This window comes from Schistocerca cancellata, chromosome 4 (assembly GCF_023864275.1).
Source record: "Schistocerca cancellata isolate TAMUIC-IGC-003103 chromosome 4, iqSchCanc2.1, whole genome shotgun sequence".
NCBI classification, from domain to species: domain Eukaryota; kingdom Metazoa; phylum Arthropoda; class Insecta; order Orthoptera; family Acrididae; genus Schistocerca; species Schistocerca cancellata.
This window is the reverse complement of record NC_064629.1, coordinates 508926571-508938834: the sequence shown is the minus strand read 5'-3', so window position 1 is coordinate 508938834 and position 12264 is coordinate 508926571.

Here is a 12264-nt window from a genome sequence, read left to right as displayed (position 1 = left end):
CGTGATGAACGCTAACCTGTTGATGCTACGTACTGATGTGCTTGATACTAGTACTGTAGAGCAATGAGTCGCATGTCAACACAAGCGCCGAAGTCAACATTACCTTCCTTCAATTGGGCCAACCGGTGGTGAATCGAGGAAGTACAGTGCATACCGACGAAACTAAAATGAGCTCTAACATGGCAATTAAGCGTTTCCGGACACATGTCCACATAACATCTTTTCTTTATTTGTGTGTGAGGAATTTTTCCTGAAAGTTTGGCCGTACCTTTTTGTAACATCCTGTATACATCCTGTTTCTCTTGACATTCACAAAGAAGAAGAAGCAGCATGCTATATAACGAGGAGGTTTAAACATTCATTAACCAGTTGAGGTTCAAATGCAATGTCGTACAATTTGATGTTAAAAGAACGATCATCTGTATTGCATGTAAAATACTTTCCACCAACTGATTTGAGCGTTGGTGAATGGAGTATTGCATTGATTGGACTGGAGACGTACAAGAGCATCCCAAATATCACCGAGACTACCAATTAAGTGCATATGGATATTAATGGTGAAAAAGATATTGTGGAAATAGAACCAGGTGCATACGATATCGATGATTTAAACGAAGTCTTAAAACAGTCTGGCTAAGTTATTGAACTACGTGCAAACATCGATACACTTAAATCTGAAATAAGGACTGTAAATTCAACGATTGACTTCAACCAGAAAGTTTCAATAGGGTGCCTGCTGCGTTTCACAAAAGGACAGATTTTGAAGGAGAATCCAAGTAAATTTTACAAGTCAGATCAGACAGTGGACATACTCCCTGTTAGCAGAATCCCTATCAAGTGTAACATTGCAACGAACTCCTTTCTCAACGATAGTCTGATTCACACTATTTACGGATTGTTCCCCTCAGTTGCAACGGGATATAAGATTGTTGAGACCCCTGCCAATGCAGTATACCTTCCAGTGACCGCTCAGACATTGGACTATTTGGAGCTGCGTATTGTTGACCAGAATAATCAGCTTGTTGAATGTCGTGGAGAGGAAACTATTGTATGATTACATCTAAGGCAGGATGGGTGTACGGTATAAAACAAGTGCACGCAATCCACGGTATGATACTTCACTACCAAACAGCAAAGTGATGACACGTGCAAACTTCTTAAATCAGTTGGCATGATACAGCGCAGTGATGTCCTCACTCAATATGACCAGTCCGGTAGAGTATGATGAGAGAATTATACGTCAGGAACACTTCTCTCATAAACCTTACGCTTCAACACCGTTAAACAAGAAGTATGAAATCAGGATTGTCATCCAGCACCAAGACGCACTCACAATTCCACGCGAAAGTTCGTATATCTAGAGGGCTTATTCAAGAAAACTGACAGCAGCAATACAGTGGGATGCAAGCTGACATGTAACGCTTTAGCATTCCTGTTCCAAGAGATACACTATGAAATCAATGGGTCTGAGATCGACTGTACACGAAATTTTGGCATAACATCAACCTTAAAGCATACGTCTCAGCATCAGCAGCGGATTTGCATTGTTTAGAAAATGCAGGATGATTCAGAGACGATCCAGAGGATTGAACAGTTGCAGAGCACAAGCGATTTACTGTATGCATACCTCTAAAAATGCTTATTGGATACTTTGACAAGAGACAGATTATTATGAACACTAAACAAGAACTCATTGGAGTGCGTAGTGCGACGGACCATAACTCATACATTCAAGGAGCTCAAGAGGAGCATATGGTCACAATGGGCAAGATGATATGGAAAATGACTCACATCAGTGTATCAGTGTATCCTACCGCCACAAACAGATTTTGTTTATAAATAAACAATATACCCTTTCCATATATTCCATACATTGCCCAGAAAGCACAAAAGCAATATTCCACACAGAGCAATCGAATTCCCTCCAAATGATCGATCAACTGAGTCTTTTTCCTGCCAATTCCTAGGAAGAGGTGGCACTCGGATGACTTTTCTTAGGTTAGTAGAGGTTGAGTGGTTGCATTGTCCAGATGGAATTTGAACTTCCTGCCAGGGGGGTGTGGCACTTGCATCAAGTGCTGTGCATGTTAGTACATGTTAGTGCACGTTAGTACGTCTTAGGCGGCCAACATGGGTTGATAAGGGATGGTGGCAGTAGGTTGATGACTGTGGTTGAGACTTTAACTATTTCAGTCCAAGTCCAGGTGGGCGTGGCACTTTCCCACCAGAGAGGTTAACTAAGTGATCAATTTAATTAAGTAGTCAATCAAACTGATAAGAATGAGAGGGGGATTTATTCCAATAACTCAGACCTGAATGTGTACCTGTAGAAGCATGGGGAGAGGGGGAGGGGGTTTGGGGACAATAGGTTAAGTGCCTGTCAACCAAAAGGAAATGGACGTGATATGGAAAAGCACTTAACAGAACAATAGGTTAAGTACCTGTCAATGAAAGGAGAACAATAGGTTGACGTGGAAAAGCACTTAACAGGTTTGCCCCTGAGTGCATACCTGCCCCTGATGTAGGCAACTTGCACTGACGAAATGTACGAGAACAAAGGTAGTCCCCCTACTTATGTCAGTACACACCTCATCAAAGATGTTATGGCAAGAGACAGATACCGTGATCTTTTCAGATTTATTTACTTCTGTGGAAAACCAACAAAAGTTGAAGGAGTGCCAGCCAACCAGTTCTCTCTTGTATATGAAATTTGGGGAAAGTTAATCGAAAACAGTATCCATTCTTATCGCTCTGGAGAATATATCATCACAGATGAGCAACTATTGCCAAGAAAGACCAGATGCAGATTCATTCACTTCATGCCAAACAAATCCGACAAATATGGCCTCAAATTCTGCATTGCTGCCAATGTAGCGACAAAGTTTACACATATCTAGGATAAAAGACAGGTGTAGAGAAAAGCAACCAGTGTGAGCATACATTGCTGTGTGTCTCAAGGAACAGTTTCTAAATCGAGAAACGAGCGTAACAGCAAACAACTGCTTCAAATGGTTCAAATGGCTTTGAACACTATGCGACTTAACTTCTGAGGTCATCAGTCGCCTAGAACTTAGAACTAATTAAACCTAACTAACCTAAGGACATCACACACATCCATGCCCGAGGCAGGATTGGAACCTGAGACCGTAGCTGTCGCTCGGTTCCAGACAACTGTTTCACGTCTTTTCAACTTGCTAACAGGCTGAAAGAAATGGAATTAATGAACGAGATCCATTTTGAAATACCTTATGAGATAAGGGAGCTAAATTCTGAAAAAAAGAGAATCACCTCCTGACACAGACTGCAACGTGACTCTAAACCAAAGAAACAAGAATAAAAACGTCATTCTTCTGAGTACAGTGTACGCTGAAGTATCAATACACAAAAAACAGAGAAAGAAACCATAACATTCTACAATGCAGCAAACTATAGTGTGGAAATGACTGGTCAAATGACCCATAAATATACTATACAGGTTGCATGTGAAAGATAGCCGATGTGTGTCTTAGACAACTTCTTGGACATGACGGCATTTAATGCATGGGTCGTCTACAAAATAGCAACGAACAAGAAAATGGAAAGGAAAAAGTAAATACTTCGGCTCACAAATGAACTCGAGGTAAGGAAAGAGTAGGAAGAAGAACAGAGAAAGAAGAAGTATCGGCTTAAAATCATCTAGAAAACCGAAGAAGAGCCAAGTCAGCCTCGCCAAAGCCTCAACAAGACTTGCAACACATAAGTGCCAAAAAGCCGTGATTGGAAAGTGTGTGTGGAAACTGAGTTTCTGTAGTATCTTAACTATTTTACCTGCCTTGAAAATAGAAATTTGTGCTAGTTTCCAATAGCTTCTATTTCAATATGTATTTAACTTATAACTGATATTTGGTTATACCTCTGCTTTATATGATTTCACTTACTGACTATTTGGTGTGTAGTAGAGTAATAATGTAATAGATAGACGATTAAATACAGCGGTGTCAAGAGTTTCTCAAGTGCACCGCTTTTAAATTTCAATACTGTACTTGTTTTTAGGTACATGGCCATGTCGTACGTTAGAAATTTTTTTCACACTGAATTTCACCACTTAAAAAATTAGATAGGACATTATAATACACTTCTATAACAAAACTGGCTACAGACAAAAATCTGAAAAGTGAAGAGCATTGTCACCGAGTTTCTTTTGGCGGAAAACCAGTACGTCATAAGCGGTTGCAGAATATCTGTGGAGACCTGGAATTTATTAAAAGGACGGTGAGCCTATATGCGAGGTGTTTGTCATCATCGCAACAAGGTCGTGCAAATGTTTAGGATATTTGTGGTAAGTTCTTATGGGACTGAACTGCTGAGGTCATCGGTCCCTAGGTTTACACACTACTTAATCTAACTTAAACTAACTTACTCTAAGGACAACACAGACACACCCATGCCCGTGGGAGGACTCTAACCTCTGACGGGGGGGAGCCGCGTGAACCGTGGCAAAGCGCCCCCGACCGCGCAGCTACCAAGCTCGGCTCGTGTAAGCCGCTCCGATCCCCCGTGTGCCGGTCGGCCAGCACAGCTGTGACTTCGGCAGTGTTGAAACGTGCGGACACTCTCATTCGAGTTGATCGACGGATCACCATCAGACACCTCTCTGGGAAACTGTATGTCTCTGCTGGTAGTGCTGATACACTGGTCCACAAGTTGCGGTACTCAAAGGTGCGTGCCCGCTAGGTTTCTTGCCACCTAACAGAAGACCATAAGGAGCAACGAAGAACAATCTGCGCTGAATTGTTTGCACCCTTACGAGGCTGAACGTGATGATATTTTTGTCGACCATCGTCACAGGAGCTCACAAAACTTCACTGGACTCTTCTTCCCCATTGAATCTACAGCCCTGATCTCGTTCTTTCTGACTTCCATCTGTTAGGCCCAATGAAGGATGCAGCCCGCGGGAAGCAGTACGTGAATGATGGAGAGGTTATTGATGCAGCAAGACTTATGTGGTTTAAGGTCGTCGCATTGCACGGAGATTATGTTTAAAGATAAGGTCTTGTAGCCAAAAGAGTGGGGAATAACACGCTGTGTTGGAATCATGAATTAAACCAATCTACCTTCAGAAGAAAAATGTGTTGCTTGCCTTATTAATCGTTACTCGTACAACTGCATGGCTGTTGGGCCACTATGCTCATTACATTGTAGATTCAAAATGGCTCTGAGCATTATGGGACTTAACATCTGTGGTCATCAGTCCCCTACAACTTAGAACTACTTAAACCTAACTAACCTAAGGACATCACACACATCCATGCCCGAGGCAGGATTCGAACCTGCGACCGTAGCGGACACGCGGTTCCAGACTGAAGCGCCTAAACCGCACGGCCACACCGGCCGGCACCCATTGTAGATGGAGGGGACGATACGAACTCACTCGCCTTCCGCCAATATACAGCGACTGCAACTGGAAATGTTGGTGCCTGTCACGGTATCGCGACTTACTAGTCAATATATTGAACCTTGAATTTGGTCGTAGAGTTATCGGTTTAGTTAGCCGGTACTTCTTGTCATGGCTCCTCTTCAGTTTTATCGTTTCGGAGTTCTTTTTTTTTTTTCTTTGCTCTGCTGGTCTTATTTCGCATTAATTAAAAACATAGTTTTAGGCGACAAGTGGAAAGGGAATTATTTTGTTGAGCGTAAAGTGGAGGTGCCACGTAGTATTAACTACGGTTTTTTTTATTCTTTGATTAACAGGTGGAATTTAGAATAAAGATATATAAAGACGGTAAAGCATCTGGCTAGGAAACGAAAGGCTGGAAAATAACGGTATAAAGTGTGTGCCTGGAAGCCGAGAGGGCGTAGGATCGAATTTCGGTCAGACGACGTAATTTTAAGTCTTAGTTTTAATTTAGCCTTCACCTCTGGACGCTGTCATGAGTCACCAGAAACAGTGTTCCTGTTCCATGCTAAAGAGTAGGTCCCCTTCTGCGGTTGGATAATTGGAATAGGTTAGGAACACGGAAGTTGTCGAAGTGGTGACCAACAGAAAGACTAGCACCAAGCCGTTGAGCCACACGAAATTGTTATTATTATCTCTATACTTAATTAGATTTTGACGGAACTCTCAGAACACGAGTCCTACTCGCACTTGCCTGGTTTTTTCCTTATAGTATTCAAACTGTGGATATTATTATTCCTACTGAACCCTAATGGAAAGTCAATAATAAATTCCATGACAGAAAATATGTACTGTGATACAGCAGGTAAACATTCTTTTTCTTGAAGACTTGTCTAGAAAATGATTGAGGGTAATCACCATATATTCTACTTATGTCAGGCTGTTTTGCAATGAAGACTTTCTTCCTTAAGTTGTTTACTCCACAATACTATTTCATACGAGGTTACTTAATGCCATAAGTAAATTCCTTAATTTAGTAAATTGTCTCTATCCAAGGCGTATAACAACATGAAGTGAAAAGTGGCTGGAAAGATTTCTTCAGCTCTAAAAGTGGTTTTTTCTATATCAGTTCTCATCAATAACAACAACCAAAATTCTGAAGATTCTGGTTTGCCGGCAAACTCCTGTCCATGATTTAAGTTTGGTGCACTATATTAAAATTAGGGTAGAGATCATTCGCAGAAAAGCAGCCGATAGCATTGTTCTACATGTTTATAGAATAAATATGCTAGCGGCTGTAGGCTCTACAGTCTGGAACCGCGAGACCGCTACGGTCGCAGGTTCGAGTCCTGCCTCGGGCATGGATGTGTGTGACGTCCTTAGTTTAGCTAGGTTTAAGTAGTTCTAAGTTCTAGGGGACTGATGACCTCAGAAGTCCCATAGTGATCAGAGCCATTTGAACCAATAAATATGTGTGGTGTTATATGAATTTTTAATGATGTATTCAGATCTGATATCAGAATTTCACTGTCAGGGATTATTTTCCAGTAACTTGAACATTTATATAATAGGAAAGTTATTACTTGCGGTAAAGAGAGAAAAATTTTGTAAATAATAGTTAGCAATATTAACTTGTGTATTTACTCGCCCGGATAAACGTGCGTGGTAAGGCGCCGCTACCTAGACGGGGAGGTTTGCTGCCTGCGGATCGAATCCGCCCGACAGATTAACGACCAGAGTCGGTGTGTTGGCCTGTCTGGGTGTGGTTATTAGGCGGTTTGCCACATTTCACTCGTTAAATTCCGGACTAGTACTCAACTCTCGCCTCAGTTACTCGATTGGTAAACATTTAGAAAACTGATGATCGCTTTCATATCGAAAACACTACTCGCAGGAAGTTGGGGTGCACGTCTTACGTCCCAGGGGGGTAACGGGGTGGCGTTACGAAGGGCATCCAGCCACCCCGTAAATTAACAGCACCACATCCTTTAATAACCATACCGACCCTGCTCAGATGCAGGACGAAGCCACAAGAGAAAGAATAATATTAACGTATGTGTTTATGGCAACTGTTTTAATATTCAGATGTCGGTACTCCAGCCTCGACTGCATACCGGCATAAACAAGAATTTCATTAAACCTAACCTCACAGTCACCGTTAGGAAGCCTGCGTTTGGAGTGATTAATTTTGATACTTTTAGAATACAAGAAAAACTAAGTAAGTTACTAAGGAGGACAGGAGTAAGTACGAACGTTCTTATTGTCCGCTGCTCGTGGTCTCGCGGTAGCGTTCTCGCTTCCTGAGCAGGGGGTCCGGGATTTTCACCTGCCACGAGATGACTGGGTGTTGCTGTGTCGTCTTCATCATCATCCTTCATCCCCATTACAGCAACGGCAAACCACCTCCATTAGAATTTTGCCTACTATGGCGGTGTGGGTCTGCCACATCGTTCCCTTGAGCTCTGTCAAGAAGCATGGGACTTCATTTCCATAGCCATGAAGGTGTATACCGATATATCATCGATTTTTCTAGAGAACGCCGCGTAGGAGCCGCTGTCAATATCCTCCAAATGTTTTCTGTTACATTTGTGGGGAATACATATTTTCAAGAAATAGAAAGAGAATTTTATCCTGTATTAAGAAGACCTACAAACATTACTTGGGAATAGTCGTTGGAGATCAGGATAAAGAATGGGCGCCACATATTTTCAGCGGAGAGGAGAAAGAAAATGCTGTATCATTTAGTTCACCGCCGGCCGCGGTGGTCTAGCGGTTCTGGCGCTGCAGTCCGGAACCGCGGGACTGCTACGGTCGCAGGTTCGAATCCTGCCTCGGGCATGGGTGTGTGTGATGTCCTTAGGTTAGTTAGGTTTAAGTAGTTCTAAGTTCTAGGGGACTTATGGCCTAAGATGTTGAGTCCCATAGTGCTCAGAGCCCATTTAGTTCACCAATCCTATGGACAGAACCAAAAGCCTATATTTCAGACAGTTATTTCTGTGTGACGCATATTCAGAATATTTACAAACCAGAAATCAAAGAAATACATTGTTTGTCCTGACGCCAGTGCCATACTCCGAATGTGTTCCAGTTCCTTCAAGGCAAACAGATGATGAACAGTGACAGTAACTTGGATGGCGAAGAAGAAATACTTATTAAAAGACTATCTGAGTACCCGACGTTGCCCAGGTATGTATTTAGTCGAATCTTCTGGTAGTCCATCTCTCCCATTGCCCGGTGTCCGCTTCCTCCTCCCTCTACTCTCTGTCAATTTCCGCCTGTCCTTCTCCCTGTCCATCTGCTTCTTCCTCCCTCTCTCTCCCTCTGTCTATTTCTTCCTCCCTCTCTCTTTCTGTCAGTTTCTTCATCCTTCATTTCTCCGTGTATCTCCATCTCCTCATATCTCTTTCCATCTCCTCCTCCATCTATCTCCTCCTCACCTCTCTCACTGTACATTTTATCTGCATCCTTTCATTGTTCATCTCCTCGATGCCCTCTCTCTGTTCACCTCCCCCTTCTACCTGTCTGGGTCCATCTCCTTCCTCCCCTTCTCTGTCCATCTCCTCCACAGATTCTCTCTCAGTCAACAAGTTGTCGTCCCACTGAGATAGCAGGCTGATGGTTCTCACCTCCACACTATTTCTTGCCGAATAGTATGTAACATGTGTACCACATTTCGTTGAAATTATTCCACTGATTTAGGAGGAGATATAGAACATACATACAAACATTTTTATAAAATGTATGGATATCGATGGAGAGGATTTAGAAGCGTTGACACAACAGCCGAGGAGAACATCCATGTCGGGGTACGGTCACAGTAGCTAATTAATAGTAGTCGTGAAATCTTTCCTCGGACGGCTCTTTCTATTCTAACAATCACAAGAAAAATGATTGGGTCAACACCTTATTTTGAAGAGAGGTAATCTATTGTTGTGTGGCTTGTATGTTATCTGCCGCCGGCGAGTCATTCAAAGATTGACAATGGATAAAAGTAAGTGACCAGTGATCGTAATGCTGCTCTTTCGTATATTTACGAGTGTCGTATTTCCTTTCGAGAGGCTTACTTCGTTCTCATTGTTATGGGGGTCGTTCAATAAGTAATGCCCCACATTTTTATCTCAGAACACATTTATTGTTAAGAGTCAGAATTTGGTCACAATATACCTCAACATGTCTTGTCAACGTTCTATTTTTGTACGTAGACTCCATCACGTTCTATGGCCGTACGGCAACTTTGTGGATGAGCATGTATTTCCTGCTTGTAAAAGCTCTTGTCCTGTATGCGTAGCCATGTTTTCACTACATGACTGACACTCACGTCATCTTCAAAGTGCGCTTCCCGTAGGGAATATTTAAGCTCCAACAGTTCAGAGGAAATGGCCTTTCTTTGAATCTTGTGGTCCGCTGTGAGCATTCGTGGAACCCATCGAGAGAACCTCGCTGAATATCCGAGAGTCTCGATCATTTCAGACGCTCTTCCAATGCTAACCGACAATTGTAGAGCCATATGTCGATCTATGATGCACTGGTCGGCATGAATAATAGCATCCGCACGATTCAGCCTGTCTGGAGCAGTGGCTGTGACAGGACGTCCCGAGTGTGGCTCATCATGGAGCTCTGTTTCTACATATACTGAGGCTGTAACTTCCTTTCCCGTTGCCAAGCTGTACTCCTATCAACTGCAGCATCACCGTACATTGCACACAAACGTTTATAGATGTTCACCACGGTTTCTTTTTTTGCACACAAGAATTAAATAACAGCACGCTGCTTCTAACGTGAGTCTTATGTAGACACCATTTTGACGCTGTACTACGGCTCTGTCGTCTGCCAGAACGGTTCGAAACTTCACAGGCGCATAGAACAAACATAAAATGTGAAGGACGAAGCAGGACGTTGGTCTATGTATATTAACGACTTTAAAAAAAATGTGGGGCATTACTTATTGAACGACCCTAGTATTTACTAACTTTTATTATCGTCTCAGTTCCAGATTTTGTGGATTGATATCCACATTCATCAATATTTGTAGCTGTATTGTTTAACAATTATGGAAGAAAAATTATGTTTGAGTAGTTGTTTTTAATATAGGAAGTGGTACATCAAAGTAACTTGTGAATATCTATTGAAATTGGCGTAGTTACTTACAGGACACAAATAAGATCTACTGTAGCTGACTGGAGGCGAAGGAAAACGAGAATGCTACGCTCGGTGTAGTACTGTGATTTGTTGTAATTATACCATGGGTACCAATACATTAATAAGGAGGATGCTTACGCCGGTACGATCTGCGGTGGTGGCATCCTCTGCGCAACGTATCTCCGGAGACCGTCCCACGTATGCCACTAGGTGCGCGTGGCGTATTGTACTCTCGAGTGTCAAAACTATCGTGAAAATTCTCTGGTCATTGACGTATTAGTCCTCGAAAATGAAGTCATGGTTCTTTGTAGTACTGAAAATTCATAAATCCCTCCAATTACTCTGTAGATTAACGATCGCCTGAACCGACTGCGTTGCGAAAACGTGTAATACATTCCTTGCTTTGGTCGTGACAGCAGCCGAAACTATGTCTACTAAAGCTGTCAACCGTCAGTATGGTTTGGATACGGTAACTGTTCTTAAGGTCTTAACATTGCACGTTTTCTATAACAGCACCAAACCATTGCGTTACACCACTGCAAAAGCGTAGAGTGCACCGGACTGCATAGGCTACCGAACACAGTCAGATTCTGTACAAATGGTTTGGGAGCAAAAATGAGTGTTGCAGCATTCGTAAGACCTGACTAAGTTTCTAGAGAGTAGCTGTACATTCTCTGTTCTCCATCTTTGTCATACTCCAGTCTTTTTCGCCAGTTACACACCGTCGACACTGTCTGTTATACTCAGGCACAACTGTTCATCTGATAACAGTAACTTTCATGATGACCGATATCAATTTTTTTTTTCACTCACATCATGTTTCCAACTCTACAGATACTTCGATTACGCAGAAGTACTACCGCACTTTCGCGATCGTAATCACTTAGAAACTATGTGTTTTTACGAAGTCTGACAAGAAATATGACTGGTTGTGCTACTATGAAAGCATTTGTTACAGTGTGTTAATGCACAATTTTTATACATTCTCGAACTGTGCTCCAAAGCCAGCACAAGTTGCGTCATAACCGATAAAGTGAGTGGCATCGGACGAACAGTTTACTGAAATTCTCCTTCAGAAAAATGTATCATCAAGAATAGTGCCGTCTGTGTGTTCGTAGAGTCCCTCTGTAGGTCGTCTGACCCAAGCTCCGTCTCGGAGAACAGCGCCGTATATTTTTCTAATATTTTTTTGTTCTTATTTCTCTGCAGTATGTGATCAAAGCTATCCGTACACCCGCAAAAACATACGTGGTGTATTGTGCTGCCACCTACTGCCATGTACTCCATATCAGCCACCTCAATAGTCATTAGACATTGTGAGAGAGCAGAACAGGACACTCCGCGGAACTCACGGACTTCGAACGTGGTTAGGTGATAACCAGCCGACCTCTTCTGTTGACTGACAGAGGCAGCCGACAGTTAAAGAAGGTCGTAATGTGTAATAAGCAGACATCTATGCAGACTATCAGGCAGGAATTCCAAACTGCATCAGGATCCGCTACAAGTAGTATGACAGTTAACACACCACGACGGTAAATGCCAAACGACGCCTCGCTTCGTGTAAGGAGCGTAAACATCGGACGATTTAACAGTGGGAAAACGTTGTGTGGAGTCACGAATCACGGTGCACAATGTGGCAATCCGATGGCAGCGTGTGGGTACGACGAATGCCTGGTGAACGTCACCTGCCAGCGTGTGTAGTGCGAACAGTAAAATTCGGAGGCGGTGGTGTTATGGTGTGTTCGTATTTT